The 15,894-nt window shown below is 41.7% G+C and overlaps 1 protein-coding gene across 4 annotated transcripts in view; it reads left to right on the top strand.

Moving 5' to 3' along the window:
- The first annotated feature begins 15,491 nt into the window (after positions 1 to 15,491).
- The window catches only part of LOC118507349 (5-hydroxytryptamine receptor-like), a 99,345-nt gene continuing 98,942 nt past the window's right edge, over positions 15,492 to 15,894 (top strand). For 2 of the 4 annotated variants that reach the window (XM_036045756.1, XM_036045755.1), the window contains exon 1: positions 15,493 to 15,688. The gene's annotated coding sequence lies outside the window, so the exon portion shown is untranslated. Of the gene's footprint in view, positions 15,689 to 15,894 lie in introns of all 4 variants that reach the window. The other 2 variants (XM_036045754.1, XM_036045757.1) reach the window with 2 other exon arrangements.

A 15,894-nucleotide genomic window follows, 5' to 3' on the forward strand; every position in this document is an offset into this window, starting at 1 on the left:
CATGTGTAGTCATTTGCAGTTTTGGTCACCTGCAGCAATGCAACTTCGAATGAGCAGCAATTTGTTTGGGTTTGGTAGTGTGGTCGACCTTTTTTTTTTCTTCTCCCCCGTACCGTTTTATTCTTTCTTTTGTTCATCCCAAAAAAAAAAACAGACAACATAACAATCCATTCAGAGCTAAGGTCACCGAAAATGGCCCCCAGTCGGGTGGAGTACACTCATACGTTTGGTGTGAAAATGAAATAGAAAAAACTGATACGGACCAAAGGAAAGCATGACATTAGAACGCAAATTAGCTGGTTTTGGTGGTATGAATTCAATATCAGGCTCAATAGCTTTAATGCACCCTTATTTTTGGAGCGTTGGGGAAATTTAGGTTAAGGGCTAATCGGTAAGCGTCGTGCACAGTGGGGTAAATAAAAGCACAACAATTCCAACCATTGACGAAAGAAATCTGATTTCTGAGTTTTGAGTTTTAAAAATGTAATGATAGAGAGCGCATCTAATGCTTGTAGGACAGTGTTTAGACCAGCGGTCTTCTCTAGAATAAATATCTTTTTGATTCTCACAATTCTTTGCCAGCAGTTCATATATTACTTTCTTCACAAATGCTGATGCTTCACAAAGCTGTAAACAGTGTGTAACAAAACTGTATGTGTATTATATTTATTAAGAAGAATTACTAGATGAATTTTTTGCTAAAGTCTGAATAGATGCCATCCCCCCCCCTGAATGATTTTGTATAACAAAATGCAGTGATGGACATATTTTTAAAACCATTTTAATACCGAGGAAAAACTTTCCAGTTACGGGCAATTTAAGTCATGAAACCTGAAAAATGGTAAGCTGAGACCTTCCGAGGTTAGTGTTATAAAAAAACCCTGATTATTGATTGGAGATACTGTTGCTTTGAATATCTACAAAAGATATTACCATTTTAAAGTATGGAAAAACTCCACCATCTGAGTTTATATTTCCAAATTTGTCATTGTTCTGATCTTGAAAAAATAAGAAGGTGAAAAAAAAAATTAAAAATTAGATTTTGCTTAAAATAAAAGTTAAAAAAAGGATGAAATAATAACTGACGTGATTTTATTCCTAGTGTCACTAATTTGGCCAAGATTAAAAAAGAAAAGAAATTTTAAAGAAATCATCATAAATGTCATATTTCCCAATATTTATACAAAATGTGCAAAAAGAAATCGATTCGTCGATTAGTAGAATATCTGTGCCCCATAAAAACTACAACATTTCAATTTAACAATATTGGATGATCCCATTTATGTGTCCACCACCGTATGATGCCTTTTAAAGGACTAAAAAATTTTTTTTCCAGATTCTTAAACATATTTCCTTATAAACTTCCCAAAAAACTGTTGAATTACTTTCAACGATTTTTTGATTATAATAATTTCATTACAGGTTATTTCTTTTATTGATTTCATTTAATGGGGCGGTTCGGTAGCCGAGGCGATAACGGCCCTGGTCTTCACATGGCAGGACCGGAGTTCAAATCCCATTCAGACTGCCTCCGCGTACGTAGGGGTGACTACTTTATTACGGGTAATTTCAAGTCACAGAAACCAGAAATGGCAGGCCAAGACCTCTCGTGGTTGTAGTGCCAAGGAAGAAGAAGATTTCATTTTATACAAAGATTCAGGAGAATTGAAACTTATTTTCAACTCTAAAAACCAAATTTTCCCATAAGCACCAAACAACCTTCTACACTAGACTGTTTCGTTATTCGTTACTTACTTATTTTCGCTAGTCTATCTGCAGATTGGACGTGCAAGCAGTTGTCCGCTTTGGGCAAGGATCCCTTTGTTACCCGGCAATAACATAACCAAAGGTCATTAAAGCTGCAGCGCAACGCTTGTTCCTTTCCCTCTTGCAGTGGATGCAAATTGGTTCACTCCTGGCTAGCATCAAAGCAAATTGGGTCTTGGCACTGAATTTAGATGACCTTCTTAGTCCATTTCGGTACGCGTTCGGTTTTGTGTGCACGAAGTTGCGGGATGCGGGCATCAAAAGCTGGTACATAGCGGCACCGGTTAAATTGGAGGTTACATCGCCATGAATTGGAACCACATAAAGTGAGAGGGATTGAGCTAGAAGCAGAACGAAATAACGATGTGAAGGACAGAAATCAGAAGTACAACAAGAAAAAAAAGTTCCACAATTGACCTTCCTGGGCAGACCTTAAATGGGGGAGCGCATTGTTAAATGATAGTAATTTGTGAAGGTGGAATCAAAAACCCGGCTGAACTCACACCATGTTCACAAAAACGGCAAATTAATGAACGTTCAATTTAAGAACAATCAAAAGGTAAATCGTTTGCGAGTACACATTAAAACCATGCTTCAACTGGTAGCTGCCAAACGGCCTCCGGGCCTCCCGATGGTTCAAGAAACCGCCCATGCAGCGCCGTAATCAAGTCGTTCCAGGCACACGAACTGCAACCGGGGCACCACATCGGGAAGGGTTTTTTTTTTATTGCCGACCATTTGCGGAAATTTGTCGGGGCACGGTCAAGGGAAGCGACATAAAGTTGCCGACCTGCCGCTGCCAAAAGCTCGTGAGCTCTCAGCGCTGGTAACCTGTGTTATCAGCGTGTAGGCCATCGTGAAGGTCTTATGGGAAGTGGTTGGGCCGAACAAGGGGGCAGACGATGGGGGGTGAAGGCAACATAAAATGCCAAACTTTACTTTAGCACGGCAGCAACAAGTCAACGACCGGAAGTGGAAACAGAAAAGAATAGGAGGAACGGGGGATGGCGAAGGAACAGACATTCTGGCGGAAGTTCAAAGTCAAATGTAAAGGCTTTCGAACGAGCGGGATCGAAGTTTTATTGAGACATTTTTAATTACCTCATTTCGTTACGGGTGGTTTGAAATTTTGCCAAACGCTTCGTCTTGCTGGGTGCTGTCTCTCTCTTCCTCTCTCTATCTTTAATGGGTTGCAAGAAGCTGCAGATACGGCAGACACAATCGCAATGAGACATTGAGCAAGAAGATAAGCAAATGATAAAACACGATAATCATTATCTGGAAACCTTTTGCCAGGTACGGTTGTAACTTCGCTCGAGCGGAAGGTTTTGGGGCATCCGTTAGGGAAGCTTATGTTTGCGCACTGCCATTTGTGAAGGCTGTCATAAATGTACGCACTTAATTATGGGGCATGTCAATATTGATCCACTGTTGGTAGATAGAGAAACCATTTTGGTAGTTCTTAGAAGTGGGTTTGTGTATTAGGAAGACAGCTAAGAATTTGTTGTAGATATCGTCGTTGTGAGTGGTTCAAACGGATTTGATCTTGTGGCTTTAGAAAATCTTTACAAGTGACTAAAAGATCATCCAATAACATCCAACTAAATTGGACTCATGAATGTTGATGTTTACTACAACTAGAGAATGATTTTTGACATCAAGTTCGTTAGAAGCACCAACCTGGCGATAGTCATTTTTTTTTATTTAATAATTCGAGAACAAATTAGGAGCTTCAAATTAGCTACTGGCTATTGTCAGATTGTTATAGCGCCTTAGTTTTAACATGGTTCAACGAAGAATTTGGTTAAGGAGTTTATCTCAGGAGATTACTGAACGAATATGCTAGAGTCATGTGCGAAAAGAGGATATCGCAGGAAAAGATGTCACTGAGGATTGCCAAGATAAGAAGTACTAATTTAGAACACCAATACCTTGGACAGCTACAGCAGTTAGGCTGTTCACCTCTACGGAGCACATGTTCCTACAAAGCTATAGCGTAGAAATGGAATCTCAGAGAAGGGCATCTAGAACTGCTCTACTTGAGCAAAATCTTAAGAGGATGTCTAAATGAAGTAACCCTGCTACGGGTTCTTCTTCTTCTTTTTGGACTAACAACCTCTTAAGGAATTGCCTGCCATTTCTGGCTTACTAGATTTGAAGATTGAACCAATGTTCTGTCGTGTAAAGACCGACGCCACTGTCGCATCTACCACTTGGTCGTCCCCCTTAATCATGCTTTCCATTTCTGGCTTACTAGTCTTAAAGATACCACGTAGTTGGATAGTCAGTCCTCACTAAGGGGGAACGGTCCGGATGGGATATGCTATGAGTTGTAATCATCAAATTAAGGATCTATCACTTAGCATGTTCAGTTTTAACGAGCAATCAATTATCATAGTTAATCCGAATGGTCTTCAAAGCTGACCAAACCAAAGAAAGCTGATGGAAATCATTCAACTGCGTTCTAAAGGAAATTGATCCGAGAGTTTTCTGGCGTTGCGTGTAGGTAAGTTCATTGAACGAGCTTGGTCGTCTGACTCTGGAGAATTTATCCAGGCATTTGAATCGTACTGGATTATTCTAGGAGTAAAGTGAACATCACTTAGAATTATGTCGTTGATGCAGTCTTCAACAGGACCGAGATGGCTAGATTCGAAGATGGATGTCATTATGACACCGAGACACTCCTAATACACTAATATTTCTCAGAAGAACTGCATCTTACTGAGTAAACTAGGCAGAGCTTTCCATTACGTGCTGTATATAACTCTACTCTATTCTAGTTAATTTTACGTCTCCATTTGACTCACATTCTTGATGCATGTTGGAATGCGTGTGGATTATTAGTAGAAGTTCAACTAGCCTGATTCACAATCCCAATCCAGTAGTTTGTTATATGGCAAACTTGATATGGATTATTGGAGCTTAGAAAATTATTATTCTACTCATGGACAGAAGCCTGTAAGCCTCATGGGGTTCATCTACAATCCCGCAATAATTTTGCAGTACGCAGAGCATAAGCAACCATTCATTAGAATCAGCGAAACAGTTCGTTTTGGGGTGAACGAATGAAGGGGGCCCAAGCTCAATTTTTTTCGTCGAAACGATCGTCAAAGTGACAAAAAAGTCAAATACGGATCCCGGTAGACAAAACAAAACGCTTAGGACTTGACTGTTTTTTGGAAGTGTGTGAGCATTGGACGACCGGTGGCTGTGATTCCACCATCGGTAACGGGGTGTTCTCATGCAGTTAATGTTTGTCTTACGCATAACACTAGCAAGAGCATTCGCCCATCCATTGGAGCAAAGGTGAGGGCTTCGGCGAACACAAACATTAAGTAGCAAAGGAACTTTTGGCTACTCAACGCATTCAATCGCCGGATGTGCGTGTTGAGTGTATTTATAAAAAAATAGTCAGCTCGTGCGGAACACTTTCAACAAACATAGCTGATTAACTTCAAACACAGCCATCACAATTGTCGTCAAAAGTTGGGTTGTCAATTTCGAAAGGTACAAATGATAAACTTGAGAAAAGTTTTTGTACGCGTGTCTGCCTGAGAAGAGAAAGGTATTTGCGAATTGTGATTAGAATTGTGTAGGACCTTCATTGTTATTTCTTCAGACACGTGAGCGAGGTGGGTGATTCGGCAGATGACGAAGTTTATCTTTTGCGTGTATCCTTCTACAGTTTTTTCTTGCACGTGCACGTGAAGCATGTAAAACGCAAATCGGACAACTTTCGGGTATCGTTGGGCAACTCTTCCAGCAACGCAATACTCCAACGCACTGTCATGATACTTTCGCTCACGGCTGCTTTCTTTTGATGCTGGAATTACTGTCTCGTCTGTCTGCAGCTCGGTTGGCTTCAGGGATCGCTAGCACCCGGTCTGGTTGATTGTGGTGAAAATTGAAACGACTCGTGGGGTATCGAATTTGTGTCACACCGCTGTGCTTTGGCTGTAGTGATGGTGAAAATTGTTATCCTTAGGGTATCGTAGCGTCATTGCATCGACCGATCCAACTCGAAAAAAAGGAGCGCGAATGAAAGCGGGGAGTCCCAATCGATGCAACAATGGTGGACGGCTGAGTTATCGCTCCCAGGGTGCGTATCACATTGTCGGGGGTATCGCTTATCCTTATTCGGGGGTTTTTGCGCTGTAGTGTGATACAAATTTTGTTGCGTGTGTGAGATTTAAACTCGGTCATTTGAGACCGTACGGTAGGGTAGAAAAAACGCGCTCCGAAACGAGCGCATTTCAATTGCGAGAATAACGTTTCCATGACGTCTGGCTACCATTAATCAAGCTGTAATTATTGAAGGATTAGGATTTTAGAATTGGTTCATTGGAATGATTTCCCACGACCTACAGGTTTTTCAGGTTAATTAAAGATTGTTGGATTTAAATGGAGCACACAATCAGATTTAACGTTGAGGTTCTTTATGCTGCTGAACCGAGCAAACGATAATAATTTTGCGTTGAAATCCATGCTTTCCTGGAAGCAATTGTGGTGGGCTGATTCCAGTAATTCTATTACTCACATTTCTGCTCTCCATCAACAAATAATCCTCACCGAACTCAATCAAAGTTTAGAATTTAGATTAAATAACACTGATTCATCAGGATACTAGGAACTGGAATATCAGCATACCAGGAACTAGAATACGAGCAAAATAATATAACAATCGGTATCGAAGTTGTGGTTGGAGTTTTTGTTGTTGTATTGAGTACTGATGCAACGGGAATATTGTTTAGTGTTAAGTATTGATATAAAAACTTAAGACTCCTTAAATATGAGGTCCATTTCTGGTTCTGACAGTAGGATCAAATTGCCTTTTCGAAGTGAGCCCATCAGATGATATTGTATGATTGGCTTATCCATGAAAATTCTCTCACATGAGGGAGAAGGATTCAATTTCACTTAATTTTTTTTTTTTATTCTGAGATCTAAAGGACCATTGGTCCTATCCGAAATAATACTTAAAACGGGCCATTGCTTCTCAGGAAAGGCTCGTGGCAAAGAAGGCTCCCGTCTGCATGTTTCCAATGATCTATCAGTATATAACATGATAGCAAAATGAGCTTACCAATGTTTGCTTTTAAACACAATGCGGTTGATAGGATGGTAAGTTTAAATTGTAAAAGATTTTGTGACAAGTACAAAATCTAGTTGTTAAATATAATCCAATCCCATAGGTAGAAAAGGAAATATTTCGTGAGAATTGAATATTGGTCGGCTTTTGAAAGACGGTTTAGACAAAGAGCCAATTCCAGCGCCTCATCATGTGGGATAATCACAATTGTGCTTGATATTGTTCTTTGTCTAAAATGGCGAAATATTACGCGTTAGTTGGGGGTCAGTGATATACTTCAAATTTTATTCATGTCATAGGAATTCTTGTCAGTTGTTTTCTTCTGCTTTCTTGGCACCACAACCTCGACACGTCTCGGCCTGATAAATCCGGCTTTCTGTGACTTGATGTTAACCGCAGCAAAGTAGTCAGTTCCGTGTACGGGAAGGTGATCCGGATAAGATTTAAGGCCCGTTCCTGCCGTGTGAAGACAAGCGCTGTTATAGCCCCTGTCAGTTGTCTAATACATTTAAAAGATCATGAGAAATTTCTTAAATCTATCTCGATAGACCTCATAGTGATGTTAACGACAAAGGACCCCTTAGGAGCCCCAAAGCCATACATAGGAGTCTTGAATAAGACTTGGTAAGAAGGCTTGATCCCGTCCGGACCGTCCACCTTGTGCGCAGGATTAACTATCTAGCTACTTGGATAAAATTATGTCAAGGGAAAACAGTAGGGCAGGCCAAGACTTCTCGAGGTTATAGGGAGAGCCAAATAAGAGACAGAAGAAGGAAGCTTGCTGCTTTGGCATTTTCCAGCAGTAGAAATGGATCCATGTATTCATGCTGCTCTAGTCTAGCACTTCATGAGAGCTACTCGAAATAAACAAAAGATGGCTTTAATTAGCCAATAAGCTCTTTTTTATTAATTTAAAGAATTGGCTTGCGAGATTTATGAAGGCTAGATTTGTAGATAAAATAACCCCGCGGACTTTAATAAAACTTTATTATCTCCATCAAAGTTTTACTGCACTTAATTGATTGCGTCTATATTTTTGGGTGGCCCTTAACTTTCTCCCCCTCCATCCTCTTGTTCTGTGCCAGTAGATTCATGGCGCCCTTTTTTACAAAATTTCACTCCATGCTTCAGTGTAGCAGGTGTTTCTTAATAGCCCATCCCGGCCGCACCGATTCCAGCGCAGCACGGTTAACCGATTTACGCAAACATCTCATTTTGCTACCCTCCGGGATGTTGAATGTGCCCGTGCTAAAAAGTAGCCACCCCCGGGGTTTTAGTTTATATAGGGCCAGGCCAGTGGAGCCATTTTTGGGCCACCGTTTTACCGTTCAGCCTCGCAGCAGCCTGGCCAGATGAAACCGTCCTAATCATCCGTTTATTGGTGGATGCCACCTACGGCACGGCAGCTCCGGTCGTTGCGTTAACCATTTACGGCAAAAGACGCACGGCCCAACCGCTAGCTGCCATAATTAACGACAATTCTATGAACAATAAATTTGACATCATTAGGCCTTGCGGGTGATCGGGTATCGGGTCGCGAAAAAACCACCGAGAAACACACTGGGGGACCATTTGTCGTACGCACGTACGGTGTGTGTTGCGCACTCGCGGTTGTGGTTGTTTAGGTTGGATGCGGTTAACGCATTTCGGTTGTGTCTTTATCGGCATTGGCTGTTGCTTGCGCTTCGTCGAGTGATGTTGGTTGCGGTTAGTTAGGGGCCAGGAATGTGTTACTCGGGAGTGACTTCAAGGTGGATTGCATGGATCAATAAATCAAGATCTGTGTAGTTATTTGTTGCATATTGAATTCAACTGAAAATAGTGAGGCCTGAAAAATAGTGAGTTACGCAGAGGTAGTTGAAATTTGGAGCTATGTATGCTTTTATAAATTGGTCTGATATTCGAGCTTTGAATTGGCCTTTTCCTGTGCAACAACAAATTAAAATAAATTGAATAAATAAATGATTCAGATAAACAGTCGGGCCGTTCAGTAACAAATAAAACAAGTTGATAATTGGAAACACTAGTGAGCTACTGTTTCATCACGAATTTGAGGAAAAATTTGTATTAGGCGTTAATGTAAACAAATTAAAACTTGTTGAATCTTAATGGTGTTTGAAGAAGCTGAGACATATTTTAACATGATCCTGTAATAATAGATAATTAAAATCCTTGTCCTCTTTAGCTTTCAGAAATCGATTGATTATTTTACATAATTCCACGTAAATATTATCACGTTTTTACAAAGTTTTCGAGAACGATTAATTAAAATACCTGTTGTTAATACAGCCCGACGCTGTATTTTCACTTATGGGTATCTTAGACATATTTATCTTTGCATTTACTATAGCACCCTCTGTTCGAGAGGATTGAACCATATTGCGCCTACAGATAGGCAATATTCAACATTAAGGATATTTTGAGCAAAAGCGTTTGGATCAAATTAGAAAAGGAAGTAGAATTAATTTTAAACATTTTAACGAAACCTGAGCTCTTTTTGTAAGTCTTAAAGTGTGCCCCGATCGGTGTGGAGATATAGAAGAACAATCCAACAGTAGACTTAGTTTTGAATCGTCCTTTTAGAATATTTGAATAAAAAAGTAGTGAACTGCAATTTTTAATTTAGATTCATTTTGATTTGAAGTTTTTATGTTTTTGTAAGATATTTTTTTCACCATTTATTCATGTAACTTTACCATTTATACAAGGGAGGCGGCCCGCTGGTGGAGGTGATAAGGGCGACGGTCTTCATAAAGGGCTCGAATTCTAACCGGGACCGTTCCTCCGTAATATGGACTGACCACTGACTTTCAAAGATGTGGTATTCTTAAGTTAAGTAAGCCAGAAATAGCAGGCATGACTTAAAAGCTGGTCTAGATGAAGTGCAACTCGCAGCGCAACTCACAGCGCAACTCGCAGGTCTAGAGTTGCGTTTCGTCTAGTCCAGTTTCAGGAGGTCGTTAGACCAAAAAGAGTGAGAGAGAGCGAGAGAGTATGCTATATCATTAGTTAAAAACACAGGTAAAATCATAGTAAATTTCTCTCAAATGTTATCACATTATGTACGTGATCAGGAATTTCACCTTTAGCATAGTTGCACAACTAAACGATTTAATTTATAAAGGATTCCTTGTTTGCGCCTAACGGTAGGCAATGTGTTATCATGAACTAAGATTAGGCGAAATAATGACAATAATTGGGAATTGTGAAGAGAATCGGTCCCGACCATGATCTAAGTCGAACCATCGAATTGTACGCACCTTATTGAGCTACAGAAACAACCCTAACTCAAATTACTAAAGCACGTGTCCGAGACCCAAACCATCAGCGATTTCTCACACCACGAAAAATCGTTCTGGTGACCATTATTATCATTTTCCATATCATTTTCCGTACAGCTATCTACGTATAACTGGCTTCCATATTATATATAGCTTTCATTCGAAAATGAACACAAAACTAAACGTTAGTCAATCGCTCCAATTGCTCTTGGAACTATCGAACTCGCTTGTTGCTTATTGGTTGAAGTGCAAAAAGCATACATTTAGGCGAACACCATCATATTTGAAAATATATGCCACTATGCCACTGTGCGATGCTCTCGATCGTTTCAAGAGTGCTGTAATAGTGCTACCATAGTATAAAGTAATCGAGCATTTAAATACATTTAAATCCAAACTATCTTTATGGCAGTCATTCGCCAAGCGTGTCAATCGTTTTTCCAAACCAATTCAATGTCGCGATAAGTGTATTATCGCTCGCTCCATAAACTACCGCAGCTAAATTGCACATTTCAAAAGTTATTGCTGCACCTCAATAACGTCGCAAGTTAAAATTAATATTTCGCTACGCTTTCATTACGTTCCGGGTGCATCCTAAAACCTCCCCCAGGAACTCTTGGTACGTTTCTTGGAGCGTTTGCCCGCAACCCATCACCTAATGAAATTACTCGTGCCATCGTAGGCGAATGGCACGGAATTGCATCGCAACCCGGTGACCTTCTACGGTTTAGCTTTGGTTCACGCGTAATCTTCTTCTCGCCACCAGCTTATCATGACACGGTACCGACAGCTTGTAAAACGATTGAACCACTATCACCACCACCACCACCACAACCACCGGCGTACCGAAGGGAAAACCGATCTCGTGTTGGAAAAGTTTCTCACCTCCCTGATTCCTGCGCAGCCTGCAGCGGTGCAATTACGCAACGCCAACACTGTTGCCCGGTGGCGTGTGCAACCGAGACAGTATCCGATCTGAAAAACCACAAATCCATTATCGAGATGTTGAAGAGTGAGGGCGCTGGACGCTCAGGGGCTCAGGTTACTCTGGCGGCGTAAACTCGAAGGTTGGATAAATTTTGAAATCAATTACATCAACTTTTGTGTCACCGGTTCGGAATCGACTGGAGCGAAGGCAATCCTGACGCTTTGTCTCTTCTGCCTCCTGCCGATCCGTACCAGCAGTGGGACGATTTTCATCGATTGCAGTTTGCAAGTTTCAGTTTCATTCTGCACAAAACAGTGCCATCCATTCGATTCCCGGTGTTCCGGTGTCTTCGATTGCTACAGCTGTATCTCGGGGGTTTTGCCACCGTTTCGATCGCTTCCGTAAACTCCGCTTACTTAACGATGGCTTGTGCCGGGGTGGTTACGGTGTGCTAGCATCGCTTTCTTTTACAGCGTATCGAGAAGGTATAGGTAATTCGATTCACTGTCCACTGGTGGGCCAGTCCAAAGAGGGAAGCAAAAGTTTTCTCTCCGAAGGATGGACGGATCCAAGCGAGCTGGCCCTGCAGACTCCCAGAAGCAGTATGGTGGGGCTGTGTTCAGTGGTGCGTGTGTGTGTGTGTGGGAGTTCAGTGCTTAAATGGAAGATTTATACCGGATCCGGAACCGGTCGTAGTTGGATGGGGGTGATGGGCTGTCGGGATTAGGATAGTCTCGAAAAGGGAACCCAATAATGCTGGTAGGGCAATGCCTGTGAAGGTAGCGCAGGCTTTTGGTATGGAGGCTAAAGAGCTTTCTTCTACAATTTAACCTAACAAGTAGTGAATGTAGTGAGTTTGAAAGTAGTTGCAAATTAATAAAAGTCCACTACCGTAGCTGATACCGGTGTAATTGGATACGGCAGGGCACGGGAATCGGGATGGAAAGGTTTTGGTTGGATTGCGCCCACTTGTTGTGAACGTTAAACACGTTAAACTGCTGTCAAATAAATGTCGTTTGTATTGCTGTTCCTCATTAACACATTCCAGTTGACGATAAATTGAATAAAGTTAGGATTGTTGCTAAGTTAAAAGCTTTGAAGTTTGTAGCTAGAATATTTTGCTTCCTATTTTGCGACACATGGAACGATCAACGTTTTCAGGTTGTTTTTTTGTACGCAGGGCCGATTATCCTACTTTGAGTGGCGGTCCGGTGGCCGAGGCGACAGCGGCGCCGGTCTTCACACGGCAGGGCCGGGGTTCAAATCCCATCCAGACCCGCCTCCCCGTACGAAAGGCTGACTACTTTTCTACGGGTAAAATTAAGTCACAGAAAGCCAGAAATGGCAGGCCGAGACCTCTCGAGGTTGTAGTGCCACAGAAGAAGAAGAAGAAGAGTGGCCAAGGAAGTCAACAAAGTCGGCATGATTGTATTGCTTTCCTTGATGAATAATCAGTTTTGTTATATGAGTATTACATTTATTTAAACAACTCCCTAGCCCGTGTACAGCGTTCAAAGTGATAATTCAAAAATAAATTGTATATCTTTAGGCGTTGAGACACATGTTCTGTTTCTAGTTGGAAGTACTAGCTAAGGTATGTGTTTTGGTTGACAGTTTACCTACCTAATCGTTACAGCTCACTGCTGGGTGGAGGAAATATAACAAAGTTGACTTCTCCGAATTATTGTGGACCTCATACCTTCCGAAAACTGTCCAACATTTGCGATATAAGATACCTCAATAAAAACGATTATCCAGCGAGTATCATGTTTGCTGGCTTCGAGTAATCAGGGATGCTACAAAATATTTTTTTAAACCTCTTTAAAGATTAAAAATCACTGTTGTGATTTTTTTTCCTTAAAATCAAGCTGAAAATTTGGCTTTAAATTTATACATTATGATCGAGATAAAATTTGAAGCAAAGCCTCCCATGTGCTGTAAAAATAATAAACCTTAAAAATTAATATTATTTGCACTGTTTTTATCTCAGACAGAAAATAGAATTAACAGTAATTTCTTGTTCTAGGGCTTCTTCATACGGCAGGACCGGGGTTCAAGCCTCATCTGGGCTGTCCCCCCATAGTGAGGTTTGACTATCCAGCCATGCGATAACAATTAATCTCGTAAGCCAAACATGGCAGCCATGACCCAAGAGGTCGTAAGGCCAAGAAAGAAGAAGAAGAGAGTGTCGTTTTTGTACATATTATTTGTGGCAGGAGGCAGATAATGAAGAAAATATCAAAGTAAAGTGAAATATAACTCAAACAAATCATCCCTACTGTATTCCTAGCACTAAAGCTTAAGGTAAAAAGTTTATGGTAATATTTCATTAATTTTTCAAATAAAAACATGGTCCATTCGTTGAAAGCTAGCAATAAAGCCTCATTTAAAATCATTTATAAAATTAGAGTTTACAATGTATAAATGGACTTTTTACGTGTAAAACCAAAAAACACAAAAACATAAATGTAAAGGGTTTGTAGTCTGAAATGCATCCTTTATATATTCTGAGAGCAAATACGCCTAAATGTATGCAAAATGCAAACCAAAACGGCTGAACGCGTTCATCTGCCACTGAGAATATTAGTTTTATTTAAAGTTAAGTATACTGGCAACACCATCTGCAAGTTTTCACTCGTTATCTTGTTTGCGTTAGCCAAATTATAGGTAATTTTCCTTAAGTCATTACGTGTAAACAAAAGGGGGAAAAACAGGTCTCGAGTAAAGCTGTACATCGAGTTACTATCTCTACTGTTTTTCTTCCCACAAGCATTACTTGGAATCATAAACTGAACGGTGAATTATTACGAATGCAACTGTGGCTAGTTTGCTCAACTTTTCCTCTCACTTTTGCGTGGCTTAATTCTGTGCAGCTGTGAATAATGTTGCACTACTCGCCGGCCGTTTTTTTCTCTCCTTTTCCCATCTACATCTTTGCCATTCGGAACTCGTACGAATATCCGGAAACGTGCCGATGTAGGCGTTCTCGCCGTGTGTTTTATGGTTTGCTTTTCCTACCGTCAAGTTGATGATGAGTCATTTCAGTGCAGTACCTCGCCGCTCGGGATACACCTGCCTCAGTACGTACAAGAAGTTTTCCTTCTGCGTTCTCGCGGAAGTGGAAGCTGTCCGCCAACTCTTTGCCACTTGCGAATGGTGGTTTGTTTTTCCTCGCGCAGAGGATAAGAAGAGGAGCGAGGGGGAGGAAGGTACGCGTGAAGGTGTTGTTTTTTTGCATTTCGGTCTTCCGGCAGATTCAGCGCGACTATCATCGCGTCGTTGGCTTAGCTCGGAAGTAAAACGGCACAAGAATGCCTTACTTTGTTGTTTATTATCACGACCGCGTGGTGATAGGGCGATGGAACGGATGGAATCACCTGGTGGGCGGTCCACGCGGGGAAAGGCGCGGTTAAGTTGAGCAGCTTTTTAAAATCACCTGCCGGGGTAATTTGATGAGCAGGGTGTCGTGCTTGACAATGGGGCAGATTGCACCCGGGTTTTGTTGGAAGCGGAAACTTGAGTTAATAAAGTGCTACTTTGAAGTGACACGGCTTGCACCGAGTGAGTGAGAGAGAGAGAGAGAGAGCGAGAGTGGAAACAAGTGGTACGGGTTGGTTGTTTTTGATGAATTTATCAAGAATGGTTGCGAAAAAGCGGTTGGAAGCAGTCACGAAAAACAGGAAGAGTGGTTACAAAAACATCGTTCTTGGAACTGAGGAAATATTTAAACGCTGAAAGACAAAAATGAAGCATTGGATACCTTTGACGAATCGATTGAAATTTCCCATACTCATAGTTGTTACATTAAAATCTTAATTTTGAACATATTATACAAGAATCACTAAAGAGCACCGAGGAAGAACAACTTATCGTTTTTCTCGTGAAGCGCGCGCAATTTGCATCCTCCGAACTTATCGTTTTCTCATCGCTTAGTGAGTGAGCTTCTCACTGGCCATTACACCAGCTCACTACACGAAGTGAGCAGCGTGAACACTTACTCTCATCTACTAATCTCACTCGCTCTCGCGCTCAATCTCTCGGAGAGTAGATAGTTTTCCCACCGCTCGCAGCACACTGATCTCTCTCTATTGGTTCGCACGTTCAGTGCACGTGTGAACGATTTTCCCTCCAACAAGTTGTTGCTTCTTGACGTTGTCATGCTCTCGCAGAGAAGCAGCCGCACGTTCTCTTCACGAGTCTAGGCGAGCAGCATTCTGATAAGGAACGTCAATTTTTATTCCACCTCAGATAACACGGTAAAGTAGTGAGAAGCAGGATTAAATGAGAGTAGCGAGAGATCATCTCACCCCTGTCTCATTCGACACGCGGGAAGAGAAGCCCTGGTACGCTGTGCGTGTGGAGCAAGTTTTCACGAGTTGTGGTGTGTGTTTTGTGGGCCACCCCCGGGGGCTCAACATCCTGCAAGAGAGTGGAAAACTCTCAGTCTTCGAGCTGCTGGCAAGCAGGACGCACACGCTGAAACACCACGGTGCTGCTATACCGGAGACCGCCAACATTGAGTGAGGAGGCCCCCTACTTGGAAACAGCCGGTTCTAGGGTGCTGGTGTGGTGCCTGCGGTTTTTTCTTTTGGTGGTTTCCCTTAGTTCAGTGCGGTCAGTGTGAGTGGAAAAAAGGGTGGGATGGCAAGTGGTATTTCAATCGGTTCATAGATAATCTCCAAATTGAAGGTGTGTGTGTGCGCGTGTGTTGTGCTGACTGAGTGCGTGTGCGGGATACATACAAAAGTCGATCACAATCAATCGGATTGATTCGCGGGGCACTGTCGGTACTCCGTGTGGTACGTGGCTACAATGTCTCGGGCACG

This window comes from Anopheles stephensi, chromosome 2, assembly GCF_013141755.1.
Source record: "Anopheles stephensi strain Indian chromosome 2, UCI_ANSTEP_V1.0, whole genome shotgun sequence".
Taxonomy (NCBI): Eukaryota; Metazoa; Arthropoda; class Insecta; order Diptera; family Culicidae; genus Anopheles; species Anopheles stephensi.